This window comes from Hyperoodon ampullatus (assembly GCF_949752795.1).
Source record: "Hyperoodon ampullatus genome assembly, chromosome: 5".
NCBI classification, from domain to species: Eukaryota; Metazoa; Chordata; class Mammalia; order Artiodactyla; family Ziphiidae; genus Hyperoodon; species Hyperoodon ampullatus.
The window spans coordinates 38,251,088-38,266,732 of NC_136918.1; the positions used below are offsets into that span (position 1 = coordinate 38,251,088).

At 40.2% G+C, this 15,645-nt stretch overlaps 1 pseudogene across 1 annotated transcript in view; it reads left to right on the forward strand.

The window, feature by feature from the left end:
- Nucleotides 1-15,645, forward strand: part of LOC307053709 (putative cation-transporting ATPase 13A5) — a 104,941-nt pseudogene that overhangs the window by 21,094 nt on the left and 68,202 nt on the right. Inside the window, exons 10-13 of the transcript in view lie at nucleotides 2,394-2,458; nucleotides 2,761-2,890; nucleotides 11,765-11,837; nucleotides 12,796-12,924. The product of the transcript in view is annotated as a putative cation-transporting ATPase 13A5 (transcript). The remainder of the gene's footprint in view (nucleotides 1-2,393; nucleotides 2,459-2,760; nucleotides 2,891-11,764; nucleotides 11,838-12,795; nucleotides 12,925-15,645) is intronic.

A 15,645-nucleotide genomic window follows, 5' to 3' on the forward strand; every position in this document is an offset into this window, starting at 1 on the left:
CTGCAAGAACTTGAGGTTATCTGAAAATGTGCTTTAGGAAATGAAAGAAATAGGGCACAGATAAGAACTAACTTGAAAAAAGAAAATCACTTTTGTCATTTGTAAAATGGATACTCTCTGTGCAAATTATAAAGTATAGAAACAGGTTTAAGTACTGCTAAAATAGGGATTTTTTTCCCTGAAAGCAGTTTCTCAAAACATGCCTATCTTGTTATTATTATTATTTTTTAATGCGAAGCCTCTAAGACCAACATACGTGTTATACTCTACAACCATACCCAAATCCCAGCAATTGGGTACCGTTTCTATGCTTCTGTGAATTTCTTAGCTCCCCCTTCCTTTAGAAGGTGGGTATGTTAGGGGAGTGAGGGATTAGCTAGCAAAATTACCTGGGCACTTTTTTCAAACTCTAATAAACCCACTCCCTAAAAATTCCACAGTTCATGGAAATGGGTCATGCCAGAATCCTCAGGCTTAGTATTAACTGTTTGGAAAACTACAGGCCTCCCTCCCTGCCAAGGACTCTATGGGTGGCTTATCAGAATGGAGGCTGAGCGGTCACATGCAGTTTGAAGATGCTCACCAGTGATTCTGACATGCTCCTCCTGCCTCTTTGAGGACCCCCAGCCTAGTCTTCACCATCTGGAGCCTAAAGGGCCTAGCAGAAAACATATTCTTAACAATTATTTGGTGAATAAATTGATAAATGGATGAATGAATGAACAACTCATCAAATTGAAAAGAGATAGAGACCATCGCCAAAGAAAATATTCCTAGTCATTCATGCTTGGTTTTTCAGAAATACCTTCTAGCAGGTTTACTAATATCTCATGGTTGCAAGAAATCTCAGTGCTCCTTTAAGCACAGCTCATAGCCAGTGCAGAAATGCCCTTCATAACTTCCCCTGTTAAGAAATCCTTCAATCTCTTTGGAGAGGGACCTTCTACGTCTGAAGCAATTCTTCCCCTAATGAATGGTTCTGAATATTGGGCAAGTCTACTTAATTTCATTCTGACTATTTAGTTTTGTGAGGCCACCTGGAATAATTCTAGGGCTTCTTTTTCCCCTGCCAGCTCATCAGATTTTTAAAGTCAGGGCATGTCATCTCCTTTGTTCCTTGGAACTTTGCTCATGTGACCCAGCTTCAAACCTCATATTCCTTCTGGTTGCTCAGCCATTGGTCACTGTCCCTGAAAATTCTGCTTGGCTTGTGCTGAGATTGAGATGAGTACTCAATTCCCTAAACATGCAATACTATTTGGCAAGAGACAGTGGAATAGATGAAGCAGCAAGGGGCATGCCTGTCTGTGATTCAAACATGGCTGTCAACTGAAAAAAGAATGCACAACCTAAAAGTTGAGAATTATGTTTATTTGACGGACATTCTGAGGACTTCAAGCCAGTGAGACAGCACTCTCAGATCTCATGGAGGTCCATCCGTATTGCTGCAAATGGCATTATTTCATTCTTTTTTAATGGCTGAGTAACATTCATTGTATACATGTACCACATCCTTTGGACTATTGTGATGATCAAATGAGAGAATCTTTTGTAAGAACTTTGTAAATTGTAAATTGCTATGCAAACACGAAGGCTTCTTTTTTTAATTTTTATTTTATATCGGAGTATAGTTTATGTACAATGTTGTGTTAGTTTCAGGCATACAGCAAAGTGATTTAGTTATACATGTACATATATCTATTCTTTTTCAGATTCTTTTCCCATATAGGTTATTACAGAGTATTGAGTAGAGTTCCCTGTGCTATGCAATAGATCCTCACTGATTTTCTATTTTATATATAATAGTGTGCATATGTTAATCCCAACCTCTTAATTTATCCCTCCTTGAGGCCTGGCTTCTTATTGTAATGTACATATGTGTGGATTTACAAGGTGTTAGCCGTGAAGACCATATACCATCTTCTACTTCATTGGCTCATTCCTTCATGTATTCATTGAGTTTATATGCTAAGGACCTGTCCTAGGTGTTGGAGATACCAAAGTAAGATAGACATGATCTCCAACATCAAGGGCAGTCTAGAATGCCTGAGAATTCTAGGAATATCTTCATATCTGTGTCTTTTTAGCTGCTCTTAGAATATAATCAATTTATTTTTTTAAAAAAATCTCAAAATGCCTTTCTAATTTCATTTTGATTCTTGAGTTGTACTGTACTTAAGATATATTTTAACCAGAAAAACAACTTTGTCCATCACGTACTAACTTTCATTTAAAAATATATTAGTATTTTGAGATTGGCACGTTAATTTTTGATTGAAGACACAAAGTCCTTAAAGGGTAGAGAAGGGATTTCTGCTTAGTGTGGCCTGTACTCACTTATTAATATGAGCATGTAGCTGTGACAGTAACAGATGATCAATCTCCTACAGAAGATGTGTGGGGGTCAAATGCCATTGAGGTTGAAATCCAACCCATGTGGAAGCTGCTTGTTAAACAGGTAACTGTTTTCATTTATTTTTGAAAATAAACTCCTGTTTTTTCCTTTTTTCTTTCTAGTACTCAGAGAAATCTTAAACAAATGGATACTTTGATGTAGACAAAAGTCTGTGTTTTGTGCAACTTTTTTTTGTTATTCCTGCTGACTTTAGTTTATGCTTTTCCTGTCTATTGAGGTTTTCTTTTTTATTATTATTTCAATAAATATATATTTTTTATACCAGGAGTTCTAACTGGTCCTTTTCAATAATCACTTGTTTTAAATTCAAATCCCTTCCCAGTGTGAGGGACAGATTCCCATAGGTTTTAAATCTATGCTACGTGTTTCAAGCCTTTATCCTCACTTTGTGGCTGTCTCAAGGTTACATCGAATACTCAGTGGCCATCATCATCTGTTCTCTCCATTGTCTTAAGTGTGTATGATTTGCGACAGGTAAGAACAGAAATCATAGTTGGGTTCTATTTAGCTTCTGCCTGTACAAGAAGCCAAACCTATGGCCTTTCCACTGAGAGCAAAGAGTTGCTTTGGTAAACATAAGTCATAACAAAAGAAAAAGCAAGGGCTTACTAAATACAGGACCTCAGGAGGAGGGTTTCAGGAATACCAGGTAGATTTAAACATCTTTGCAAACTCTGATTATCAACTGATGGCTGCACTGAATACAATGTTTAGAAGGACTCTGAGGCTGTGTCTGAGCATGGTGGGAAAGAAAACAGTGATGGATTAATGATGACAGCATAGTACCTATCCATCTCTCTTACCATCGCTGTTCATCTTATAGCCATTTAAAATCCTCCTTTTAAAGAAAATCAGTCTTATAAATGGTATAGCAACACATTCAGAAGTGGAATCTAGCTGAATATTACTTACCACAGCCCTTCTGAATCTCATTTTCCCACAGCATCTTTCTAGAAAATGTTCTACTACTTGGCTTAAGATGCATCAGGCTAAATTATGAGGCAACATCCAAAGGGTGTCTCACAGAATTTGTTGTATATTTTTGAAAACTTGACTGTGAAATTGGCTTTTTAGACACAGGGACCAATGGTACTTGTATCCACCTGTCAACTCTATTGAACTGTTGAAATCACCTAGTTTTCTCAAACTTCATCCTTCATCTAGAGAAGAGGAAACTAAGATTTCCAGGGGAAACAAACAAGGGAGTTTGTTCAGGTCATAAAGTGGGTTTGTGAGAGAGTCAGGGCTTCTGGCTCCTCATAAATGAAATTCTATTGCATGTGAAATATTTCCTTAGCAGAAAGCACTTTTCAAAGTAGCACATAGCTGGGGAAGAAAGTCAAACCTACATGTGAGAGGAGAGATGAATTCTAGCTATCAGCAGAGTAAAGTCTGGACCCATGTCAGATGTGGAGGCTTTTAAACAAGCCCAACTGAAAGAGATCTTTTATTTTTACTCTATTTCAGTCACTCAGCAAATATTAGATCTAAGATTGGCTTTTTGTCTGGTTTTAGATGCTACAAATTTTGAGCTATGGAGTGTTTGATGAGAAATGAAAGAAAGGCAATATATATTTAAAGAGTTAGAAAACAGGACCTAAAAATGAAAAGTTAAATCAATGGAGACACTTTGAGCTAGAGAGTGAGGACTAGAAGGGCTTTGTTTTATTTATTTATTTGTTTTGGTTTTTTGGCTTTTTCTTTTTTTAAAAAGATGAGTGCCTAGTGCGTTTTTTCATGAACAAATTTAAATCACAAAAATATTAACAATGATCAGTAACCTGCCTCTGATGGTGACAATTCCTTTCTGTCTGGCTGCCAAGTCAGGGGGCAGAGTGACTGTCCTTCTGGTGAACTCTGAGCATTGGAACAAAAGGAGGAAAATAAACACCAGGACAATAAAAAATCTGGCACTTTCTGCTCGGCCACAATAGGAAAGAAATTATAGTGTCCCAAACTTTTACATTTGTCATTTGATAGAGGTATGTAATGTGAAGCCTCCAAATCAAATTTCTAGTTCCTGGGTTTTGAGAAATCTTTGCTTTAATAGAATAACTAATTTGATACCTATGAGCCACTCGTATGCTTTCTGGCTGATGTCAAACATCAGTGAATACAGGTCTTCTCCCATGTGTTTCCCTCTATTGGGAAAACATAGACACACAATCACCTGAGTATATCATCACAAACCATCTCAGGGTTCTGAGGAAAAATACAGAATGCTCTGAGGACTTTGGCAGGGAGATCTTATCTAGTCAAGTTAAAATTCCCCGCTCACTACTCCTATTTGTGTTACTTGACACTATTTGTTACTTGACACTTTAATGGTCACCTTCCTTATTTGTAAGATGTGTGTGTTTGTGTTCAATGTTATAGTCAAGAAAAGTAAATGAAACAATGCATCTGAATTACTTGTGTTCCTGGTACATAGTAGGCACTCATCAAATGTTACCTTTTGTTACTGTTATGGCTGTTGCTGTTTTTATTACTGTTTTTGGAGTGGGGAAAGTAGATTATGGAAAGATGGGAGGAGGCACAGAGACTGAAGGGAGGAGGGATAACTTGAACAAGGAAGTAGCACAGGAACATCCCAGGACAGGGCTTTTAACCACCACTGACTCATTTATTGTGTGGCTCTGGGATCTCTTTTCTCCTCCCTGGACTCACTTTCCTCAGCTGTAAATAGTGGTGGTTAAACTCTGTTTCTTTAGGTCCCACCTTTTTAGGGTTCTATCATTTTGCCAGGGCCACCAATAAGGCATGAAAAAAGGGCTCTTGGAAACTTTAAAACACTAATAAGAAACTTTCTGGCCACTGGGAATGTGGGAGCACATTTTGGAGACTGGAGTCAATTCCTACAGGACCCTATTAATTTTGGACTAACTAGCCACATAGACTACTCAGACAGGATGTGGACAAATAATAGAAACCTGTTTAAACTCCCTTAATCATAAAAGGGATATGGATTATAAATATGCACCAGTAGCTCACGAAACTCAAGAACATGAAGTACAGATGGACTTTACTGGGGGGCTGGACCCAGGAACTTGGGTTACTCTTCCCAGCTTCCTATTCTCAGACAAGTATGGAACGAAATACACATATTCTGGGGCCAGTGCTCCATCCCTACTCCTCTTCTCTGAAAACTGGGTGTACCCAGAGCCCAGAGCTGACAGCCCACACAGCTGGTTTGTTCCATGCGGCTTTCTCCTTCCACTGGCACAGCTAGTTGGAACAGGGGGCACCCGACCAGTGGAAGCCAATCCATCAACAGGCATGATGGCAACATATCTTTTTGCCTGAGATCCTGGAATAAAGCCTTGAAGCTGCTGGTCATACTCTGTTAGGAAAATGATCTGAAAAATGACGTATAGCTAGGACCAGGGTGGCCACTCTTGATCCCTGTGTATGGACAAGCAAAGAAAAAAAAAAAACTTCTGCAGAGAAAGAGAGGAAAAGAGTGAACCAAATACACAGTGAGACAGAGAGGTGAGCAGTACACAGTCCAGCAGAGACAGAGTCACCTGTTCCTCACAGCGGTTTCTGTTCCTGTTCAGGAAACTTCCTTGGGACACTTGGCTGTCATTCCCACCCTGCGGTTCCTTCCTAAGACATCCCTACGTCCTCATAAGTTCTCATCCTCTGCTTAAAGCAGCTTAACAAGTTTCTGTTACTTGCAGTCAATTTGTCCCAAGGAAATGTGGTGCTACTCTTTGATACATTATGCTCCCCTAGCATGTTTCCACCTATTTCCCTTGACTTAGATATTGTCTCTGTCCTACACAGTATCCATCTGTATCTTTATGACAAATTTCAGTCTCTCTTTTAAAATTCCTTTACAATGCCCATGTCTTCACTTGGAACTCATGTATACCTTTCTTTAAGGAAACCCCAAATAAATTTAGAAATTCCTGTGGAGGAGTAGGGGAAGTGTTGTAGAAAAAGTTAGGTTTGATTCTATAGGCCAGAGGGCAATGTTCCAGTTAGAAAATTACTTGAGATTCCTGAGTTCCTAAACTCTTACCTATTAAATCAAAATATCCAGAGTATAAGAGGAATTTACACTTTTTAACAGTTTCATAACAGGTGATTGTTATGCATTCTAAAGGCTTAATTAACAGCTGTTGTTACAGAGGAGCACACCAAAGGTAAATTCAAGCACCAAGATCCAAAATATATCAATTTATTTATTTATTAATGTCATCACCAGCTGAATGTATTTTTCACTCTTTTTACTCTATCAGATGCACAGAAGTACAAGTTTATATGGAGATTTATTAATTTGTTTTATCAAAACAGAATTGTCCTATGTGTGTTAATCTGGAACTTGCATTTTTCACTTTACAATATATATAATGGCCATCGACCATTATAAACAAATAATTCTAAATCATGTTTAAAAATAATGATGTGATATTCCATAGTATACCATAATTTATTCAAACATTCTCCTCTTTATGGAAAATAAGGGGTTTCTTCTCCGATTTTTGCCACCACAAATATGTTGAATTAAACATAACTACAATATAGGGTAGCCTTACATATTAGTGTTTGCAACCCTTTTTTCAGCAAAACAATCAAAACCAGGTTGCTGAATCAAAAGATATGTATGTTTTGGATATTAATAAATACTGTAATATTATTTTCCCCAAATGAAATAATTCATTCTCCTATCAGCAACATATGAGAATATTCATTTTCCCAGATCCACACCAGCATTAGGTGTTATAGCTCGACATTTAAAAATTTCAATCTAATACTTTTTTTTAATTGCATCTCATTGATGTTTTAATTTACATTTCCCTGATTGCTCGTGAGATTAGACACACACTTTCCTTTGTCTAAAAGAGATTTGCACTTTTGTTTACTGTCTGTTTATATCCATCATATAGGTGAAAAAGTTTTATTTTTTAGTCTTTTTTCTCTTGACCTTGACTTTTGCTAGATTTATAAAAGATGTCTAGTTAAATATGTTTCTTTTTCTTTATGGCTTCTGGGTTTCTTGTTTTGCTTACAAAGTTTTCCTCTTCCAAAACTGGATATTCTTTTTTTTTTATTTGTAATTTCCTTAATATTTATTTTAAAGTCCTTAATGGGATTTAAACATGCAGATTCTACACCTTAAAGAATCCCTGAATGCCTTTACTCAAAATAATGAGTGGCATGAGAATTTCAGACTTGATGGCAATATTGCAAAAGACTTCTTTGAAATGACGACACTAATTCCATTAGCAGTTAGCATTTGTTAATAAAAGCTCATCTGAGCCAACCTGCAAGGCATCTTGTAACACTATGCAAAATGGGCCAGTTTCCTGAAACTGTATCCTTGCAGTTTAAATCACAAGTCCTCAACAATTAATGTCTGTTTAGCACTACAATTTGCAATGGACTCTGACATTTATAATGAATGTGCTTGTATGAGGCTTGGCAAACTGTGAAATGATACACATATGATATATCCCCCCATCACCTGAGAGGGAGGTACAGGGGCACTCAGGGATGTAAAGTGACTTGCTCACACTCACCCAGGAACGGCAGCTGCAGACCTTAGTCCCAGGTTTCCTGACTCCAAGTCAAGTCGCTGTCCCATTGAGCAAAATCTCAAAGTAACCTGTGAGCTTCCTGTGGCAGTAGATGAGGTTTCAATAATTTTATAACAAAAAGCAGATTTGGGGAGGAGGGCTGGGAGGAAGGGAAGAAAGAACATCTACTGCCATCTCCAAATCATGTTAAATAAATACATGCTTTTGAGAATTGCAAGAGGGGAAGTGTTGGCAGAAGTGGGATAAGACATCTTCATGCATCTACTCTAGCCCCAAATCATGTCGCACAGAGAGGTTAACCTTGCCTAAGCCAAGAAGCACCCCGTTGCAGTGCAGTCCCTTTCTACCACGTTTGTTGCAGGTATGAGCGCAAACCTTGGCACTCAATTGCATTTCCATTGAACTGTACTGGCTCCACGGGCGGCTGCTGGCAATAGCACGGAGAGTATCTGGCCTCATTCAGGACTGAGCTGGGCTCAAGAGACACCTGAGTTAATACCCACATTACTCATCTCTGGAGGAAATCCAGCCAGAGCAAACACAAGGACACACAGCAACAGATGCCAAATAATAACAGCATGCAAATTAGCCTTGGAAACGGATCCTGGTCCCACCGAACAGGGACTGGAGAAACCAGAGGGGGCCTAATGAAAATCAGGCAGCGAGCTTCGAAATCATGGCAAGCATCACAGAGCTGGCTTTCTCCTAGCTGGTTGGTTGTCATAGAAACCTGTGTTTGTAGAATTTCTGAGTACATTATCTCAAAGAGGATGCTTATATTATCCTACTGTAGTGTTGCTGGGAGAAGTAGAATAATTCAGTTCAATTAAATAAATATTTGCTGAGGATCTACTACGTGATACACCACAGGGGATACAGATAAATACATAGTCCCATCTTTGAACCTCCTGACTTAGAGGAGAGACCTGACAAGAAAACAGATAGCTCTAATGGAATGGGATCTATACACTAATACAGGTGGAAACACAGTGAGCAGGACAATTAATTCTTCCTGGGGGTGTTAAGGACTTATGGAGAGGAGATGACATTTGAGCAGGGCTTTATGTGAAGGATTAGAAAGAGTTGGCTAGTAGAAAACAGGGGTAAACATCCTAGGGAATAGCTCGAGTGAAGGCACAGAAGCATGGCAGTTTATGCAGAATGCTAAGCCTGATAAACAAATCCAGCTTTATGCCATCATGAGTTTTGAGAATTATGGTCAAGCACTATTAACTCATACTTCACCATTTCCAAATGTGTTATCATCCTTTTAAGCTAAGTTGAAATTGTATGACATTGACGAAGAGAGTTTGCTAAGCAAGAAAATAACTCAAAGAAATTTGTAAGGAAGCATGTTTATCTTCTTAAAGGGCAAAAGCTGCTTCCAAGCACTTTCAGAGAACATATTCCTCAGCAGAAAAGGCTTTAGAGTCAGATGAACCTGGTTTTATTTTGACTTTAATACTTAGTAAGTAAATGATTGTGGGCAAGTTACTTTAACATTTTCAAGCCCCTGTTTTTTTTTTGTTTGTTTGTTTTATTGTTTTTGTTTTGCTATATGTACTTTGGAGGAAATAGCATTTTCATCATAGGATTATTTTGAGGATTAAAAAAAATTCAAGCCGGGCTTCCCTGGTGGCGCAGTGGTTGAGAGTCCGCCTGCCGATGCAGGGGACACGGGTTCGTGCCGCGGTCCGGGAGGATCCCACATGCCGCGGAGCGGCTGGCCCCGTGAGCCATGGCCGCTGAGCCTGTGTGTCCGGAGCCTGCGCTCCACAACAGAAGAAGCCACTGCGGTGAGAGGCCCGCATACTGCAAAAAAAAAAAAAAAAAAAAAAAAATCAAGCCATACATTCCAAGTGCCTAAAATAGCACCTGGCACATGGTGACTGAATAAAGTTCTAAACTGTTTAAAAATAATAATTTGAGTCATTTGTTATACTCTGGGTATTTCTTCTTGGGGGTTTTGAATAAATCTCTGATATGCAAAATAAATCATGTCATTTTAGAGCTTGAAGGGAAGTTGAGAATAATCCAATTCAATGTTGTCTGTTTGCAAAGGAAATGGCTAACTTATAAAGTGAAATGTCTTATGTGTGGGTATCTGGCTAGTTAGTGGGTAAGCCTGACCCACCACACAGGAATCCTGACTGAATCCAGTGCTCTTGCTACCAAACTGCTTTCTCACTGTCACCCATCATTAAAAAGAATGCCCCAACAGGCGAGCCTCAAGAAGTCAAATTAGGGCAACGAATATGTGCCCAACATCACTTCTTCCACTCAACTGGTCCAAATGATTGAAGTTTAGCTTTTCATGCAAAACTGAAGTAAATAATAAATAGTTCTATATAAATATTAACACTGAACTCATTGTGTTCTCTCGAGAGGAAAGATGCATAACTGTGTGGAATGCTTGTCTAAGCCTGATGAGATTTATAACATTAAACATCATCAACAAAAGAGATAAAAATAATTTAACATCTAAAAAGAAGTTTTACATTTGAATTATGTTAAGCTTTGTCTAAGCACTGTTGACAGTATTCAGACCTCTTCTACTTAGAGTTATCTGAGTAACTGACATCCATACAGAGAGGGGCAGTGCTTTCCAGGGATGCCTCAGCTGGTCCAGCATTGTACTCCCTCTGGCTCGTGGCACCCCTGACAGTCAGTTTAGAGAACTCTGTGGACCACATCCCTTCTCACCTCTGTTTTCCTGTCCCCTAAGTCATTCTAGCAGATGCTTCCTCCACTTCTCCAGGGTGCTTCCATTTCCTCTGCTTTGTCAGGGTCATATCTCGGTGAATTCCACCTCAAGTGAATTTTTCCAGCTGATGTACTCAGACAACTGTTTTGTTTTGTTTTTGTTTTGCGGTATGCGGGCCTCTCACTGTCGTGGTCTCTCCCGTTGTGGAGCACAGGCTCCAGACACGCAGGCTCAGTGGCCATGGCTCACGGGCCCAGCCGCTCCGCAGCATGTGGGATCTTCCCGGACCGGGGCACGAACCCGTGTCCCCTGCATCGGCAGGCGGACTCTCAACCACTGCGCCACCAGGGAAGCCCTGTTTTGTTTTTTAACAACAACTTTCTTATTAATCATCGACACTCACTGAGCTCTTACTATAGTAATGAGTACTATCCAAAGGGTTAAGTAAAATAAGATAAGCCTTAAGTAACTTAAAACAACCGTATAAAATAGATACTGCTATTATCTCCACCTCTGGATGAGGAAAAGGGAGTTATACAGGCTAAATAACTCGTAAGTGGTAGCACCAGGATTCCAAACGGAGCAGCATGACTCCAGTCTGTAGAATTATCCAATGTGAAAACCCACCAGTTCATAAAGGAGGCGATGGTTGTTCCACTTACGATCAAGATACAACCTAAATATTCACAGGCTCTTACAATGGAAAGCCACTTACCATTCATACTCAGCTTTGCTTTCTACAGACAGGGCAACAGAGGCACAGAGAACGGGAGTGGTCACGTTGCTTTTCTTCAGTCTAATCATGCATCCTCAAGAAGGGAAGTCTCGGTTCCTTGGCTTGAGTCCATGTGGCAGTGACTGTGCATCATTTTTCTTGGGATTGAAATAACATTAAACTAATGAGCATATCTGCTGCTGTAAGTAGGGAGTTGAGTGAAGTAAAGGTTGAGGCAGGGGAACAGGAACATGGAAAGTAGACTTGAGTCTTTCCCCAGAGCCAGTTTGGCTGTGACAGTAGGTTCAGCATTTACTGTATTCAGATCAGGTGGTTTTCCGGATATGGAAATATTAGATATTTAAACACTGACTTTGAATTTGTAGCAATCAGTTAAGCTGCACAACCTTGTGAAGGATCGCAACAAAGTCCAGGTTACAATCACTGTAAAAGGCAAAGGTAAGTGATGGGTTCTGCCATCGTCAGCATCCTGGTATTCAGAGTGGAGTCAGTCTCATTTGTTTTATTGGTCAAGGAGAAAAAGTTTTTGCTCCTTAAACTGAGGACTGGAGCTAAGGTGAGGTAAACAAGGCATCATAGATGCAAACTTTAAGGAGGCAAGGTCATGAGAATGCTGGCCTGTACCTGTGGGAGCCTGAGTGAGCCCCTCACTGAATTCTGTACCCTACGTACCTGGCATGCCTCACCCTGGTCCCAGCCCTGATTGAACCATTTCTGTCCAATGTCTGATTTATTTCAAATTCCTTCTCTCCTCCATATTTCACTTACTGGAATGTTACTGGGTAAGCCTTCTTAAGGCTTTGTGATTTCCCCTACTAACAATCCCAAACAGACCTTGCATCATACATTTCAATCTGTTATCTGGAACCCAGGCCTGCATAAGGCTTATAGATGGCTGGCTGGACATTTGGCATTTGCTCTGAGTTAGCCTGGGCTGGGGTGGCCATGACTCTCAGCAAGGAGTAGCTGCACTCCTGGGCAGCAGAAGTTGTCTGGAGTGTTTACCTAGGCCCCAATCCAAGAACAGATTGTGCTACGGGGTGTGGGGGGAATGGGGAGGACGGTCAGGAACCCAGCCACAGAGAGGAAGCAGCAGCAAAGGGGCATTCCTTCATTGACCAATGCCACTGAGTGTCTTCGGTGGGCAGAGCGCTGTCTCAGGCACTAAGATCAAGATGGGACTCTTGTTGCTGAGCAAATCCTTCGCCATGGCCCAGGTATCAATTCCCTAATCCTGGTTCTCTGGGAATCTGCAGTTGAGTGGAAAGGGGCTGGAGCAGGTGAGCATGCAAGGGTCGTTCTTGGCCAACAAGTTGATAAGAGTTCTCAGTTGTTTTTATTGTTAAGTACAAACAGGAAGAGTTCAGCTAGTCATGTAAACTTTGCCATTGTATAGGTTTGCAGAAGCTAGAGTCCCGTCTCTTGGTTCCCAGAGATATTCTTATTCTTCCAGGAAAACTTTCATTGCCATGCGCTGCTGTTCTGATTGATGGAAGCTGTGTGGTGAATGAAGGCATGCTCACAGGTAGGCAGTTGTCACGAAGCTTCGTCTTTCCTTCCAACAGCCAGGCCAGATGAGCAAAGCAGATCAGTGTACACTTACCTGCTTTATACCAATGCTAAGGTATGGAGAGACAGATGAGGAAGACACACCCAGACTATTCATGGAGATGGAAACCATATATGCAAACAGGAAATGTTTAAGAATATAGGAATCAAACCACAGGGCACACGAAACTAGAAGAAAAGACTTATACAACATGGGATCAATTAATTGCCTGATGAATGAGATGAATAGGGTGCTCTGAGTTCAGAGGAGTATTAGAACATCATACTGTTTGATGCACAGTCTCTTCATAAATATAAGGATAAGTTATACTCCTGTACAAACAAAACACAGCCTAAAACCATCACCTCACAATTGGCAGGAAATAGAGATTTTATCCAGCCCTGTACTCTATGGATGGAAAACCAAGCCCCAGCTTTCAGTGGGAAGGAGATTGAGTTGAACATTCCAGAAAGGCAGTAAAATAGTTCTGTTCTCTAGAATCATGTTTCCAGTTGATCTCACTGAGCAGAAAACTGGTTTTCTAGTTATGGTTTGAGCTATCCTTGTCCTCATTTATACTTTGTACAGTCCATTTGAATTTGGGTAATTAGTAAGGCACTATTTATAAAATATTCTTTAGGCAAAAAAGAAAATACACAGAGCATCTTAATGAAAGAAGAAGAAACTATATGGCACTACAAAAATAGAAAGTATTGGCCTATTGTGCTTGCAGATTATTGCATTTTTCTGTTTCCAAATGGTGTAAAGACAGGAAAAAAAAAAACCCACACACAAAACTTTTTTAACATCACCTAAACATAAAGAGAGGCATTCTCTATTCCTAAATTGTTCAACACAAGTAGATTTCACATGAAAAATGGGTCTGCTTAATTTAAAATTGAGACAGGAAAATGTAGTAAACATAAACATGTTCTGTATAATTACAAAATATCCCTTTAATGTGTTAAAATCTAACTGCCTTGTAATGGCAGTGATGAGGATTTGCATACTGATCATATCTTTCATCCAGAATGTTGCCATAATACCCTAAGTATAAACCTCAAACCAGAGAAAACTGTGTTCTTCACTCAGAGGCAGCAATTGTCTCATATTCCCAGCAGCCTGCCAACCAAGAACAGCATCCCTCACGGTGACACAGAGCATTGCAGTGAGAGAACAGGGGAGGACACACAGCAGGCTTTACTCCCCTGGGTCTACTGACCTGGGTGAGTGTTCTTGCCCTGATTCTCATGAAAACTCATAGAGTCTCAGAGAAGTAGGAACAGCAAAAATACCGCCTTTTAACAGATGTGCAAAGTTGACCTAAAATGACCTCAGATGGTCAGTGGTTTTTCTGAGGGTCTATTTCAGGAAAAATAAAGTCACCAGCATTTATATATATGTAACCTAAGTACTGATCAAGTCAATTTTAGAAACAGACACATAAAATGGAAATACATCTATTTCTTTCTCTTTAACTTCTTGAAATAGATCTAAGTACCAACATGCTCTGAATACTTTCTTACACATCCTGCCTAGATCCTCCCACTCACGTATGTATTTGTGGAAAGGATCCTGATTGAACAATCAAGTTAGGGTTAGATTCCTGAAACTACAACTGTATTTCTGGGCATGTGTCCACAAATGTGACTCAGGTAGTTCCCCATGTGCAAAAATAGTCCTTTGCATATACAGAAGTCTTTATTTATGTAGGAAGAATAGCAAATACTCCTAATATCTCCATAGCAATTTATATTTTTAGAAGCAACTTTTATACCTCACTTCATTGGAGCATAAAACAAATTAGACTAGGGCTTCCCTGGTGGCGCAGTGGTTGAAAGTCCGCCTGACGATGCAGGGGACATGGGTTCGTGCCCCAGTCCGGGAAGATCCCACATGCCGCGGAGTGGCTGGGCCCGTGAGCCATGGCCCCTGAGCCTGCATGTCCGGAGCCTGTGCTCCGCAACGGGAGAGGCCACAACAGTGAGAGGCCTGCGTACCACAAAAAAAAAAAAAAAGAAAAAAAAATTAGACTAGGAACTATTATAATACCCCATTTACAGATAAGGAAACTGAGGTGAAAAGAGACCAGGGTTGCTCAGCTAGTGAGAAAAAAGTCAGAGTTGGAGGTGGCATTGGCTTTCAGGCATGAGGGACCATAGGCGTGAGGACGATGATTTGACTGTGGGTTCAGCCACTGCCTTCCTCTTTTGTGTCTCATCACCTTTTCCTCTCTCCTGGTTATTCCCATTCATAGCATATACCCATTGTGGGATTTTTCCTCCTCATCTTCATAACCTTATCCTATTGTCATGAGCTCAGCTGTGCAAGAAACTTAACTTTATTTTACACTTCATTTTTATTTTGGCTCCAAATTTGGCCACCCTTGAAAGTATGCGGAGCGAAGTATCTGGTACAAGTCAGGCATCCCCATCAATTAGCAGGACCTCCCAACTCTGGTCTGGTTACAGAAGTTGCATAAGGCACTGGGGAAGGGCATCTGGTCTGGGGCCCACTCCTCTTTCTGTTGCCTCACACCACGTGGACCTTGGGAAGCACCCAGGGCCTATCTACCTGGAAAAGGAGGCAGACCCAAGTGACGTTGCTCTCGGTTTCTACACACTTCTAGAATATTTCCATATCCTAATTTCGTTCAGGCCCCTTCTCTCAAAGACACACGATATCTAAGTTTCCTTT